We start from the raw sequence: 15487 nt of genomic DNA, 5'->3' as shown, positions 1-15487 counted from the left end.
AACAAAGACTACTTTATTCGCGGTCAAAATGAAAATTTGTTTTGGCTCCTTTTTTTAACAGACACTGAACGAAGTATTTGATTTGAATTCCCCAGAGCTTTGGTTTCTATTGTCGATTTGTTCTCTTTCCCTGCCATGCTTTTAGCTGTATTAGTGGTGTTTAGTTTCGTGTCTGCGTTGTCATGTTTTCTGTGAAGTTACAGCAGCGGAGCCGCTAGCTGGCTACTTTGTATATAGCCTCTGCACTCAGCAATTTGCTGTACCCAAAAGCGTGCGGTAAAGAGTGTGTTTAAAAAATAATCACATTTAGATAGTCGTGGGAATTTCCGACTGTTACTCTAAATGTGTCGTTTGCAGGACATACGTACGTTGGGCGCGCTTACAGTGTGCTGCACGTAACTAGAACCAACAATAAAAATTTGAAGGGAAACTCCAGCTTGTTGAAACCAAAACACAGTGTTTCCCGCCAAGTAAAGCTCTTGGGAGTGTTTTTTTCGCTTAATAACTGCTTAACTACGATTAATTAGAGAAAAAATGGCTGAGGCTTAACTTGGTTAAGCCTGGAAAATGCGAAGCATCATCGTGTCGCGTAATTTGGAGGCGCACAACCACAGCGACGGCGCGAGGTGGGCCCCTGTTTCTGCACTGTCGTGACGTCATCGTGTCATGTGTTGTGACGTCATGTATCACGTGATTTGAAGGCGCACAACCACAGCGACGGCGCGAGGAGGGCCCCCGTTTCTCCACTGTCGTGACGTCATGTATCACGTGATTTGGAGGCGCACAACCGCAGCGATGGCGCGAGGTGGGCCCCGGTTTCTCTAATGTCGTGACGTCATTGTGTCACGTGGTGTGACGTCATGTATCACGTGATTTGGAGGCGCATAACCACGGTGAAGGGCTGAAGTGGTAGCTAAAGTAGTATGCTTCGCATAAAAAATCGTATTTACATTAGGACCAAACACGTTTCGTGAAGATGCATAGGGGGGCTAAAAAATAATTATTGATGCCAACGTGCCTCCTGCGCGGTCGTTTTTTGTGGCATTTAGAAGAAGCCTGTGAAGTATGAAAAAAATTTGCTGTGGGTTAGCTTTGTTAAGCCCGGTAATTGCGAAAGCAATATCCGTACCTACGCCATGGTTCAGCTGGTAGTGTAGCTGGTGGTGGTGCTTGTGGTTAGACTTGTGGTGATGCATCGGTTATAGAATCCAATGTAATGTAATCTATTCTAATCAAATCTCATGTAATGTAATCTAATCTATTTTAGTCTAACCTAAACTAATGTAATGTAACCTAATTTAATCTAATCTAATGCAATCCAATTCTGTCCAATCAAATCAAATCACATCCAATCCAATCCAATGAAATCAAATCAAATTCAATTTATTCTAATCTAATCTATTGGAATCTAATCCAATCTAACCTAAAGCCGCCGGTAGAGCACCGCCACTAATCGCAGACGGCGTGGGATGGTCACCCAGCTCTTCGGCGTGACGTGACACAGAGGTCATGCGAAAGGTCATTTCATGTGCACCGCCGTCGCACGCAAAGGCTTGAAAGTGCAAGTAGGAAAGCTCTCGCTTTAAAATTTCCACATGACTGCACTTAAGCGTTAAAACATTGCAGCCTCCAAACTGCGTGTTGAAATCTCTAAACGCGCGCGCTGACCGTATCCAAGTGAGCTCCCGCTGTACTATTCGACGGTTTGTAAAATAGTACCGGTAAGGAAAACGGAAAATGGTTAGAACTATTGCTCAATAAGAACTGTCCCCTAAATTTTCTCTCTGTGGCCTCCCTCTCGCTTATCAGAGACCACAACGCGCGCTCTCAATAGCTGGGAGATGTGACTACGCACTTTGCAGCCTATGCTGACGGCTGTGTCGGGAAGTTCATTCGAGGCTGTGACCGGGCACGCCTTCTTTATTCAAAGCGCGCTTGGCAACGCTACAGTACGTCCACGCAGTAACGCAGTTATTTTTTAATATTTCGAGGGCTTGGTACAAATACTGGGGAAAAAAGGATGGTGCCGGATGTTTTTAACCCGTTGTTCTGTTGATTGAAAGCTGCTTTAGTCTAAAGTGGGCATTAAAATTTTTACGTAATTACCCTTCAAACGCCGCACTTGCCAAGGTGCGGAACAGCTAGCAGCGGCCTGCCATGGTTAGCAGGCAGAAAAAATTCGAGAGAAATCTCTCTATTCATTTTTAGGTAGGGGTGGTCGTGCATGGAAACTCGCAATGATGTTTTTTTATAATATCGCACTGGAAGAATTCGTATTAATAATGCGTCCTACATGTTTCTAGAGCAAATAAAAATAACCATCGTTTTTCCTTCCAATTTTTTTCAGTAATTGGGCTTAGCGAGGAAGCCGTGAAAAGGCTTACTATATGGCCTCAATTGGGTGCCTTCTTTTGATTTCACTGCTCTTCCATTGGTTGTTAAAATATGTTCGTGATAAAATGTTTACGGCAGCAATTAAATAAAAATAGAAAAAGGAAAAGTTGCTTTGATAAGAATTCATACATAATTTCCAACCTTCCCTTTTCCCATTCCAATTTTTTCCCTTTCCCCGTTCCAATTTCTTCCCTTTCCTTCTGACCGCTTATTGGTCTGTCCCCCCAGATGCATCGTTCCCCTTTCCACACGTCCGCATAGCGCGACCGGAAATAGGCACGCGCCCACTCTGTTCCCGACAGTGCTACTGGCCGGACGTTCCCGCTTCTTGGAGTTTGTGAAACTCTGTGAGTACTCTGTTCTTCTCTGCCATGGATCAGAACATACGCTCTATTCTCTACGCAGCTGTACAGAAGATCCGGGACATTGACGATGACCCTCGTGACCTGGGAATTCACCGACGCCTGCTGCTGGAAAGGCATTTACAGAAGTGGTTGTGGCTGATGGACTCTTCCAGCGACAGCAGCGAGGACGACACCGACTGGGAAGGCGACGTCGAAGCAGCCGCTGCGCCTGCTGCCACCTGCTCCAGCCATGAGCAGCAGCGTGATCCTACTGATGGTAAGAGCTTGGAAGCTTCACTCTCTCTGTCTTTTAGACCCGGCATGAAAGGCGAAAGGTTAAACTCAAGTAACTCGTTCTGCTCCGCAGACGAGCCCGGCCCTTCAAAGCGGTGCAGGATGGAGACGCCCTCGGACCCTGCGCCTGCTGCTGAGAGCCAGGATTGTTTGATGGCCATCCCGGGACCCAGCAGACTCCACCTTTTTGCCGAGGACAGCGTGCCGACGATTCAAGACGGGGATGAAGACGATGCCTACTCCGTCACCGGAGCACCGTTCCCGGCCTGGCTGAACGGCGAGAGCGTGCCGTCCGAGGAACATGTTCAAGACCCGGACCTATCCTTCCTGGACATCTAATACAGGGTAAGCATTCTTCACTCTTCTGCCCTTTAAGGTATTGACTACACGAGCACATGCACGGAACTGATTTTACAAATTTATTGACAGCATTCATAGTCATCCAAAGACACACGTACATAGGTATATAGCAAGCATTATGTGACGTCACAGTTATAGCTTCCAGAGGCGGTAGCCAGGTCCGCCAGAAAGAATTTCCTTAGAAAAGTGGATTCAGTGCCTTTTCTTTTTCAAATAAGCAGGTCGGATTCTTCAGTTCTAGCCAGTAAAATCCGTTTTCTTTTCAAAATGCAGTTCTAAAGGTTTAGCTAAGTGACTCTTTAAGAGACGTCTTAGCCATGTGACAAGGTACAAAAAAGGTGTAACATGTATCTCCACATCTTCTGTTTTTTGTGATGGAAGCAGTTGGAATTGGTCATTTTATTATATATTTTTCTCACTCTTTCAAGCCGCCTTGGTCTCTAGGTTGTCCTTTTGGACTCTTTTTTTTTTTTACTCTCTTGCGAATCGACCGTTGCATTTTGTCCTTATTACTCGAGGTTCAGAAAACAAATTGAAAGAGTTATGTATCCGTATCGTCATATTATCAGAAACTGGGCCTGATTACATCCCATCAAAAATGCAGGCAGCCTAGTTCGGTCCGAATTAGAAAACAGCTCTTCTCTAGTGCGTGTTAGTTCCTAGAACAAGACAGCAGAGCGGGCTAATCAGTGAAGTCTATCTGCTTTAAGAAACGTTTTTTTTTTACTGCACCTTGATTTTTGAATATCTCTTGTGTTCGACTTATATGAACTTTGATTCGTTAGTATTTGCTCAAGGAAGTATGTTTAATACGTTGATTTGGAAAATAAACACGCAATATTCTGCCCGGCCATAACACTGGATATACCTGCGCGTGCTGAGATTAAAAAGCATGTGCGATTTACACGTTGTTACGCGACTGTCGTGTTTCGCATCACATTATTAGCACAATCATGTCCCTATTGAAGAAGTTCAGTTAGGTGAAGCTCCGAATGATGAACTGGCCACCGGTCACAGATATGGCGTGGCGATTGGCGCAGGGGCAGCAACAACTGCGGTTGCCGCCGCTTTCTTCCAGCAGTGCTATTGTGTCCTGTAAAATTTAACGTGACGATACGTTGTAATTGCATTTTCTTACCAATTCTTCCTTCTGAGTTCTGTTTTAGTTCATGTGCGAACAGTTTTGTGCATATGCAAGGTGATGAAAGTGGTAAGAAACAAAGGGGGCATGAGATCAGTATCATCAGATAAGAGTCAGGAGTAGAAATCCCGCAAACAATAGATGGAGATTATATAGCAATTACAGGGTTAAAATAAAAACACTATGAAGTCTCAACATATAATTTACATTTGCTGCTGACCGAGCTGAAATTTAAACTTTCTTGCTCGCGGAAACAAGCTCGACGGCATGCTTAGTGGCAGGTCCTTACTCAGGAAGTTCAAGTGGCTCCCACGTCTGAACACAACCATTCAATAGTTGTGTGCTTATTAGCATTGAGAATCAACGGCGTGCGTCTTCTAACTTGCATCGAAAATAACACATTTATTTGATCTTCAAGCGCACCTTTTTTACCGGAAAATCAACTAAAATTTAGCGACTGCTGCCAAACCGAGTGGCAGAGCAATAAAGCTCCGTTATTGCTTCTGCTATGATTACTTTTTCTAACCTGCAGGTTTAACGTGTTGCTTGCGGCTGCCATATGTGAGTTCTTACTGATTAATTGCTGAGTTTTTTCAATCTTTAGCATTTATTAAGTATTTAGCTTGCTTCTTGATTCACACCGGTTCTGAAAAACACCTTCTTGTTCCGTGATGTTGGCTATAGTTTGCAGTATGGTCATATTTGCTGGGGTCGCTTGTTCGAATATGAGATTCATTGGGGTGCTCCATTGCGGGATTTGAACGTTGGAATCAAAGCTGAGCCCAATACCTAGTTCTCTCATTCCGTTTATGAAACTGACGTTGGACTGGGATTGTTGTTGACGCTCGATAACTTTTGTCATACAGGGCAGGACGTCACCATTGACGTAGTATGACATGGTCATTGACGTAGTCTATAACCTGACAATTGTTAAATTACATTCTAGTGACCTTGACCCTTTAGTGTCAAGGTCACTAAAGGGTCAAAACAAGGTGAAACCAACGGAATGATTAAGGTCAATGGCATAGTCGAATTAGGCTGGACAGTTTATGGGAGTTTAACGTCCCAAAGCGGCTCGGGCTGAGGGACGCCGTAGTGAAGGGCTCTGAAATTTCGACCACCGGAGGTTCTTTAACGTGCACTGAAATCACACAGTTCACATGCCTCTAGAGTTTCGCCTCAATCGAAATCACACCGAACCCGTATCTTTCGGGTCAGCAGGTGGTCGCCATAACCGCTGAGCCACCGCGGCAGCTGGACATGGTTTTGTTCCAAATTTAAGCAAATAAAATTTCGTGGGTGCGCTAAGCTTTGGGACTGACCCACGCAAATTAGTCGAGACACCGGTTTTGGTCCAAGTCGTTGTAGCTCAAATTTCGAGGGTGGGGTGGACCACATTTTAGAAATATCACGAGTAGAATTTGGAGACCCTATCGCCTGGCCACAGTACAAGTATCATTTGACATCCGGGTTAAGTCACTTGCTGTGAAAAACTGCTAATTTAGAAGGTCATTTGAAGTTCATCCGGATCCTCTGCACTGAAACTCTAATACCGCATTGAGTTGAGCTATCGCTCCTAAATGACATACATGTTAGAATAGAATACGAAAATGAAACTATTCCAGATGAGGCCTATTGCCATCGGCCCCATCGAAATGGTGGCTGAGTACTTCTTGTGCATCGATATTGTATACTTAGCCTATGGCAATCATAGTTGCCGAGAGGCATCGCGATTATCTGAAATACGCCGTCACCAATGGGGCGACCTGCAGTTGATCCAGCATGGAAACATCGGTTGTGAAGACGCGCCGTGTACAGTATGACGCCTGGTGCGAAAATATCGGCACACTACCTTGCTGTCGAGAGTAGGCTGCAGGAAACGCGTAGCATATTCTGACAGCAGCACTCCAGCCTCGAGGACCGTCCCACAACAGCCACTTTTTTCTAAGCTTTCCTCCGCTCGTACGTTTATACCAAAAAAGCACCAGCAGTAGCTCTTATGAACGTCCTTGGCGATCGAGAGTGTTTGTCGGTTTGTATTTATAGCGACCACAGCTGGTTAATGGCCGCTCAGCTGTACCGACCGCGCCACGGGGCTTATGTAGCCGGTGCGCTCATTTCGTACTGACAACTCAGGCGGCGCTGCGGCCTCGCACATCGAGTCGCCAGGACTGCGCTTGCGCCTCTCGGGCTGCCGGGCAGAGCCTAGGCTATTTCGCGCCGCGCACGGGCTTTTAGCACCATGGGGGCGACGCAGACGTTGTTAAAGCATGCGCTGCTTCTGCTGGAGCGCAGTACGTAGGGACCATGGGCGCGTGAACTGAAAATTCCTGCAGTATTCGTTTATGTTCGTCTCCATGCTGTCCGTTCAGGCTCCAAGGTCACCCTCGGCGCGCCGACAACGGGGACATAGCAGTTCATGCTTAGAAAGGCCACTTTGCATGCGGTGCTTTTTAAGCACCTAATGGCGCAGCCGATGCTCCCGTCTAGTGGGGGCCTATACGTTGGCGTTCTCTCAATATCCCCGAGAGCGCCGCCATTCCGGGAGCTCCCGTCGCAGCATTTTGTGGGCTACAAAGGTTTCAACTTTCATGCCTAAGAGGGTAAGAAGTTACAAGCTAAGCAGAAATCGGGCGGTCTCGAGTGCATATTTCTTTAGGTAAGCACGGAAATCTGGTACCAGTTACAGTCGAAGTAAATTTAGTTTATTCTTTCTAACCTTGAAAAACAGTACCCGTTATAATCGAAGGCACGTTAGAATCACGGCAATACGTTATATCATATACGTTAAGCAACCCAGAACAATAGCACGCGACGTGCCAGCTTTTTGGGCGGGAAACTTCCACAGCCAAATCTTCTCCTATTTTCAAAAATCCCATCTTTTTTCAGACAGGCTGATAGACGAATCGCTCATACATGATTCGTTTGTTTTTGAAATTTCGAATGCTTCTGTTCCTTGTCGAGCCACTTCATTTCGGTAAGAAACACATCTCTCTTGCGGCATTTGAAAGATCATCAGCCTCACTACGCTCACTGCAAGTCAAAAACCTCTACCACATCTCTCCAATTTACCCTATCCTGTGGCAGCTGCAGCCACCCTATCTCCGAAAACTTCTCAATCCCATCCATCCATATAACTTTCTGCCTCCCTGTTATGCTTTTCTACCCCTGGAATACAGCCGGTAAGCCTGGCGGACCATCGTTTATTTTGTGTTCACAATACATGCCCTGCCCAAGCCCATTTGTTGCTCTTTATTCGGACTAGGATGTCACTAACCCGTGTTTCACCCCTGAGACACTCTGCCCTCTTCCTGTCGCTTAACGCTGCACCAGTCATTTTGTAGCGAAAGGCACAGTAGACTGCAGGAGCACATTTAGCGGCGCCAGCAAAAACACGCTACTTCGCATGCGCCGTTACCATGGCAACTATTACCACGGCAACCATGGCGCCGCAGCCCCAGCGCTACACTGCGCATGCGACCGGCTATGCTGTTCACGACCGCTGTGCAGCCTGCGTGAAATCGAGTATTTCGGTATGTAAGTCGTCGCATGGTACAAGGCCGGCCGACAACGTGAAAACGAGGCGAGAAAGGCTAAGCGGGCGGCCGAGACGCCCGAAAACAAGGTGAACGTCTCGCGAAGAGGCGCTATCATGCTGCTGTACGACAGCGTGTCGCTGCCGAAATATCAGTAGACGAAACTGATTTCGCTACGTATATCCTGGCCTAGCTGAGCTAAGCCACTGCTATTTTTTTTCTTTCTATGGCTCGCTACCATGTCCTTACGTTGAACCCTTGGAGTCTAGCCAGAGTCAAATTTCTCGAAGGGTAACCCTGTCCCACGTAGTTCCCATCTCCAATACGCCACACATTCACACACCGTCCAGTCTCTCCGGAAGACACCTTCGCGCAGGCCGCATTCATTATACAATCACACCCAGTTTGGAGCCGATCAACGGCGCGTAGCACGCTCGATATTACAGCCCCTAACCTATTCCTTTGGTACCACCATCTCCGAACTGTTTTTTCCTCAATGCGAATATACTTGATAGTTTTTTTTAAGGCTGAAAGCAAGACTTGAACTACGTATCTGTCGGCAACCTTAATTCCATGCATCAGCCGATGAACCTACGGTGGAATCACGGAACTGCATCCTTCATTGGTCTTCTTGCTTATTCCTTCGCATCTTACGCAACAAATAAATTTTTCGCTTCCTTTGCAACTCACGATTGCTGGTGGTCCCCACCTTTCTTCAGCCTTCCCATTTGATGGCTAACGGTTTGTGTGACTAATTCGTGACATGGCTTCGACAAAGAGGACTTCAAGAAGGGAACGTCTAGTTCTCCATTGTTGGATTGCTCTCTTGTGTGCAGAGCAGGCTGGTAAGCCGCGTGCAGTATTTAATCGCGTATGTGTCGATGCGTCATACAGGCTGATCCCGTAGGTTGAAAGCCAGGGAAAAAACGACAGAGAATTGTTGCCTAAATTGATTAAAGATTGAAAACAGAATCGCATGAACGTTGGGTTAACGGGTTACTCTACTGTTGGCTTATGATGGTATTTTTTCACGTCGTGAATACTATGGTTTTAGCGTCGTTAAAGCAAGTTGGACGAACAGTCTCAAAGGCAACCGCATGAAAAGACACGGCACAAGCAGCGAGCGTCCATCGCCACCGCGCGGTTTCTGGTGTGATTCTGACGGCAATGGTTTTCGTGACTCGGGAGCGGAGACGGCGCAGGGCGCCGGCCAAAAAGGGACCCCAGGAGGGGAGCGGATGTTTTCGTTCATTCTTAACCTGTGCTTTAAGTTGCTGCAAACCTACTAGCCCGAACCCAAGCTGCAGACCAACGATTATTGGCTGTTTCCCTGCTGTTCACTGCTGCAAGTCTCCGCGCGGGAATTCTAGTCTAGCCTACAAAATGGCGCATAAAAGAAGGACGTCGAGAAAGGAAGAGCTCATGCCAATACATGGTAGAGAGAGGGTGTGGTAGATGGTCCTTTGCGATCACAAAATGTACAAGGGAGGGGAAAACCTCAGGTTGCTTGAGCCAACGTTTCGACAAGGGAACTTGTCTTCGTCTGGGCAAAGCGTTCATCATTGGCAGGGATTAAATAGGGACTTCGCTCCGAGGAGGAAGGCCCCGTGGGTGGGGAAGGAAAGTGGTGTGAGAGGGGATGCGTGTCAGGAAGGGGAGAGAGGTGAATCTTGATTCGTTAAGCTGCAATAGTGGAAAAACTTATATCCGGGGGGTGTGTAATTAACAAAGGCTTTGAAGGGGCTGCGACGGGGGGTTGGCGCTGGGTGGACCTGAAAACTCAGATAAGAGGATTAGTCAGCGTGGGACAGGGAAATGAGAACAAGGCAAACAAAATACGCTGGCACTGGAAGGAGAAAGAAAAAAGGGGGGGGGGGCATTTCCAAGCAAGGCAAATGCAGGGGGGGGGGGGGGGGGGAATGGCTCGAGTTCAGAGAAAGCCAAAAGGTGGGGGCGGAGGGGGTAACAGGAATGTCATGGTTTCCGAGAACTGGTAGTAGGGGATTAGGAGAAAGAAAAAAAAAGGTGAACAAAGGGAGAGGGTGAGAAGGCCGGAAATGTGGTGGAAGATATGACTTGGGAAGGGTGCAAAGAGCGATAGTATACTCAGAAGTACTTGTATTTGGGCGTGTTGGTTCATAACTTTTCAGGAGGACACAGGGGCGCAACAAAAGACACGGACATAGAAGCAGACAGGGACAAGGGCTTGTCCCTGTCCACCTTCACGCCCCTGCTCCCCCTCCCGCCCCTGTGTCCTCCTGAAAAAATAATATGCTTATGCGAGGTTCTAGGAAATGGTCTGAGCACGTGCAAGACATTTGTTAATTGAAAATTAAGCTAACCCTGGAATGTACCTGAGAGATTCCAGGTTTCCTCTAGATATGTTAATCCCAGTTTTGATATAAAGACTAGTTTTGACTTCACATCGTCCAATATTATCTACATGATCCAGTGCTCCTTCTGCCAGAAACAATATATCGGAGAAACCGGGCAAACAATGAGTGCCAGATTAAACGGGCACCGGGCTGACACAACACGGAATGAACAGAAGGCAGTGTTGACCCATTTTAATCAACGCCATCACAAATTCGACGAACTCAAATTGTTCATTCTTCAGTCAGGCTTCAAATCGACTAGGGACAGAAAATACAGAGAAGCATTCCTAATCCACAAATTTAAAACACTGCAACCAACAGGGATTAACATGTCTGGAGGAAACCTGGAATCTCTCAAGTACATTCCAGGGTTAGCATCATTTTAAATTAACAAATGTCTTGCACGTGCTCAGACCATTTCCTAGAACCTCGCATAAGTATATTATCTTTTCAGGAGGACACAGGGGCGGGATGGGGGGCACGGGCTTGGATGTGGACAGGGACAAGCGCTTGTCTGTGTCTTTTGTTGCGCCCCTGTGTCCTCCTGAAAAGTTATGAACCAACACGCCCAAGTACAAGTACTTCTCAGTATACTATCGCTCTTTGCACCCTTCCCACGTCATATCTTACACCACATTTCCGGCCTTCTCACCCTCTCCCTTTGTTCACCTTTTTCTTTCTTTCTCCTAATCCCCTACTACAAGTTCTCGGAAACCATGACATTGCTGTTACCCACTCCGACCCCACCTTTTGGCTTTCTCTGAACTCGAGCCATTCCCCCCGCCCCCCCTGCCTTTTCCTTCCTTGGAAATGACCCCCCCCCCTTTTCTTTCTCCTTCCTGTGCCAGCCTATTTTGTTTGCCTTGTTCTCATTTCCCTGTACCACGCTGACTAATCCTCTTATCTGAGTTTTTCAGGTCCACCCAGCGCAAACCCCCGTCGCAGCCCCTTCAAAGCCTTTGTTCATTACACACCTCCCGGTTATAAGTTTTTCCACTATTGCAGCTTAACGAATCAAGATTCACCTCCCTCCCCTTCCTGACACGCATCCCCTCTCACATTAATTTCCTTCCCCACCCCCGAGGCCTTCCTCCACGGAGCGAAACCCCTATTTAATCCCTGCCAATGATGAACGCTTTGCCCAGACGAAGACAAGTCCCCTTGTCGAAAGGTTGGCTCAAGCAACCTGAGGTTTTCCCCTCCCTTGTTCATTTTGTGATCATGCCAATACAGTTTCTTAAGAGCCATTCGCTCTTGGCTCGAGCTCCAGCGGACTTAACAAACACACACACAGCGAAAACCGCGAGCTGTGGAGCAACCTCGCCTCAATGCTGAACAACGGGGGGCCGGCCGTCAAGACCACCGACGATTGGTGGCACCTGTGACATGTTCTGCAATGAAAAAAGAGGTCAGGATAGTCTTTCAACACCATTCTGAGAAGTGTCCCGAGCATGCTTTGCCGCATCTCATTGCAGGAACACCTAACGGGGCCTGCTTGGGGGGAGAGGAGACCGTATTATTGCCCTTATACGGACGGACATCGGCGTCGGGTCGTCGATCTTCGAGGATCTGTCATTTGAAGTGGGTGTGCACTGCCCTTTGCAAACAGCGATGACGTTATTGGGAAGTGAGACATTTTCTTCCGGGAGGAACGTTGACACACTCGTGCAAATACGTGCGGCGCTAAGGCTTCCTGCAGCCGCAGTACGAGCCGCCCGTCGGCGATCGTCCCCAGCAACACACCGCCACTCTCGTCCAAGAGCACGCCGTCGCCAGTCGGCCCAGGGTGTCGTTCGGAACCGCGGCGGGGACGAGCGGCTACGTGCTTAATCCCGGGGAGACGAACACCCTAAACGCATGATGTACATTCCTTACGACTCGCGCCCACTGTTTACATCCTATGTGGTTTAGTTTAGTGTAGGAAGTGCAGAAGTGCCTAAACTGCAGGTTGCGAATTATTCTGATTGCTTGTCGTTGGCTAGTGCTCTTTTAGGTTTCATGGTTAATCAGTGCCAACTAACCGCATGTTTTACCCTGTTAAAGCAGAAGAGATGAACGGGGAGACTCGGCCAGTTGGGAAGACACGCTTAGCCCCGCAGTACGTGAGTTGGCGTGCCAATATCCAAGCTCCATACTACCCTTTCTCACAACTGCTTTAGAGGGACTATGCAGTAAATTAATTTTCGATTACGTAAAGCAGACGAGAGATAGGCATTCCATCACTCGTCACCCCAGAGCAAGAATTTTTGAACTAGCATCAATAATAACGAAGTTATAGACGATTAAAAATCACGCTACTGCTCTCCCCCCTCAACTCATACGCGTGGAGTACCAAGAAAAAATAAAGAAAACTGCTCTGGGACTGGGCCCCGCCCGAGAATACGTCATTCCCTGGCGTTTGGTATGCGACTTCCGGTTGTCGCACCCAGCAGCAGCGTCGGCAGCGTCTCTGCGGTCTCTCTTCGCCTTCGTGGATCGCTTCGAACGTCGGGTTTCTTTGCTTGTCACTGCGACAAAGGCACTGCGAGTGGTTCCCGAACTCCCGACAGAAAGAGGCGGCAGTGGTAAATTGAAAACATATGCGTGAAGGCAATGCCCTGGCTCGCGCTTGCCCGAGGGGGTCGCGCGGCGGCTCGAGCAGACGCTTTTCACGCCTACCGGAAGCGTACCCGTGACGTCGTGGTTGCCGTGGCTCCAGCGAATGACAACGTGTAGTGGCCTCCCGACGTGACGGGACTAGTGACGCCTATTTTCCTGATTTTAGTTTCAAAGTCGGTCTCTACGAAGACACCAATCCGCCCGCGAATTTTGAAGAATGCGTTTTTTAAAAATTCATAATAAATTGCCGGCTCAGCTCCGAAGACTTATACTAGGTGTGAATGCTTCTTAGCATCATTTCTAAGTATTGAGAACATTTACAAGTGACTGTCAATTCATTGCATAGTCTCTTTAAAGTAATAGCCTTTGCAGCAGTAGCCGTATAACATCGGTGATTGTACACTATGCGCAAAACTGTGTCTCTGACGTTGTCACGCAGTGCAGAGTGTTTATTTCTCTTGCAGTCAGATTCTGATGTCTCCTAGCAGTCTGGAAAATATACGCACGAAATATGCTACGACAGTGGTGCCCGTGTCGTATGACTAACGGTGCCTTCTGTCATTGCTGCCCAGTGCATTCACGTCAAGTCTGCTAAGACATTGTACCAAACGCTTTGCTTATTCCACCGCATGGCGCATTGCGTGACCAGCGCATTTTCATTCCTGATAGATACACCACAGCGCACGCCGCAGCCGCCAGAACCGCCATCACTACTGCCCCCCCCCCCCCCCCTCCCCTGCAGTCCTCACCGCATCTCGCACCATGCGGGCCTAAGAAGAGAGGATGAGGGAGATGAGGTGCTGCGGCTGACGCTACATGAAACGTGGCGCTTGGCGGACCTTACTCAGGCCTGAAACCGCCAGAACTGTGCGCTTCGGCAGGGCCGGCTTGAGTGTGTACAAAGCGCGGCCTCTGCATTTTTTAAAGCAGGAGCCCTCACCTTCAGCATAAATACCCATGCCCAATGTGAACACCTCTACTTCTGTTTGACATCTATTGTGAGAGGTGGCAGGGAGAGCTCAGTTTATGAAACAATCACAAGTTTTCTACAACCATACTTGCCCAAAATATCTCAGCACCTAACCTTTTTCAGAAAGCTTAAGCCAGGTCTATATAGTGTTGCTCAGCAAAAAATTAGGGCATTTTTACGCTCAAGCCATGCGGCATGTGGCGGCTGCTGCGCGCAGTCGAAATGCACAGCGAGACCTGCTCCTCCAGACGGTGGACATGCTGGCAATCATCTTAAGAAGCCAGCTCGAGCCGCCTGCACCACTTAGAACTTTTCTTGTATATGTTTTTTTAGTTTACTTTATTCACATCTGTCATTTAGTTTGTGTTTTTGTAGTCGTTTAATATCAGGCCAGGGCACAAGCATCGTTTGTGTTTTTTAATTTGTTTTAACCTCTGCCAGGTGCAGGATCTTCAGCCACTTTTTTTTTCATTTTTGTTAAGTATTTCTCCTGAACTCTGCCTCCATGCACGATTTTTTATTTTTTTCTTATGTACTTCTGCGTTCTGCCTGGTGCTGAGGCTTCGTGTGCTATTTTCGTGTTTTGTGATGCATTTATTCTTAGCTGTGTCAGGTGCAGAAGCTTCGTGTACTGTTTTCGTTGTTCATTATTCCCAGTTTTTGCCTGCAGATCTGCCAAGTGCACAAGGTGCAACTTCTTTACCTGTCTAGTTTGTTGGAATCAATTTTCCTGCTTTTCCGCTCAGTGTCAGTCGTGTGCAGTGTAACTTTTGTAACCTGCAGTGTACCCTATATTCAGAAAAGACCCGAAGAAAAATTAGGGTTGACAGGATCCTTCTGAAGTAAATTCTGAAGCCTGGTTTTGAAATAAATGCAGACCGAAGAACTTTGGCGGGTGCGCGTCTGTGATATTCGTGTGTCTTGTACTTGTCACATTGTCTTCTAGTATTGAAAATCCATGATTAGCAATGTCTCATGTAAAACTTGTTGTACATTCCACTATGTAACGTGTTTCAACACAGTTTATATACGCACCGCATGCCGAATTATTTGCTTACAAGCTTGAAGTGAAGATACAGCTTCGTTTACGCGCAAATATTGCTAAAGCCTTAGGAAAAAAGCAGAGGAGACAAAGGCCGAGCGTCTGTCCTCTGTTTGCTCTACTTTCCATGTACGTCTTTAGCCATGTTTGTCCTTAAAATACATGGCCAACTCGCCCGTTTGGACATAGCGTAAGGTACAAGTATTTTTCGGAAATCTCTGCAGTGTATAATTTGTTCAGCAATTAATAAGGCGCATGTGATTCACTGTGCATGCTACTACATGCTTTGTGTTTTCGCGCTGCGTATTGCAATAGGAAGACTTGTATAAAAAGCTGTGGCGAAAGAGAATTTATTGTGCACAATGAATAAATGTGGTGCAAAAACAAACGCTGTGCTTGTGCTTTGCAATCTCCAGGCTACACGTTTCGCTCA

The sequence above is a fragment of the Amblyomma mixtum genome, chromosome 2, assembly GCF_055824585.1.
Source record: "Amblyomma mixtum isolate Tamu chromosome 2, ASM5582458v1, whole genome shotgun sequence".
NCBI lineage: Eukaryota > Metazoa > Arthropoda > Arachnida > Ixodida > Ixodidae > Amblyomma > Amblyomma mixtum.
This window is presented reverse-complemented; position numbering follows the sequence as displayed.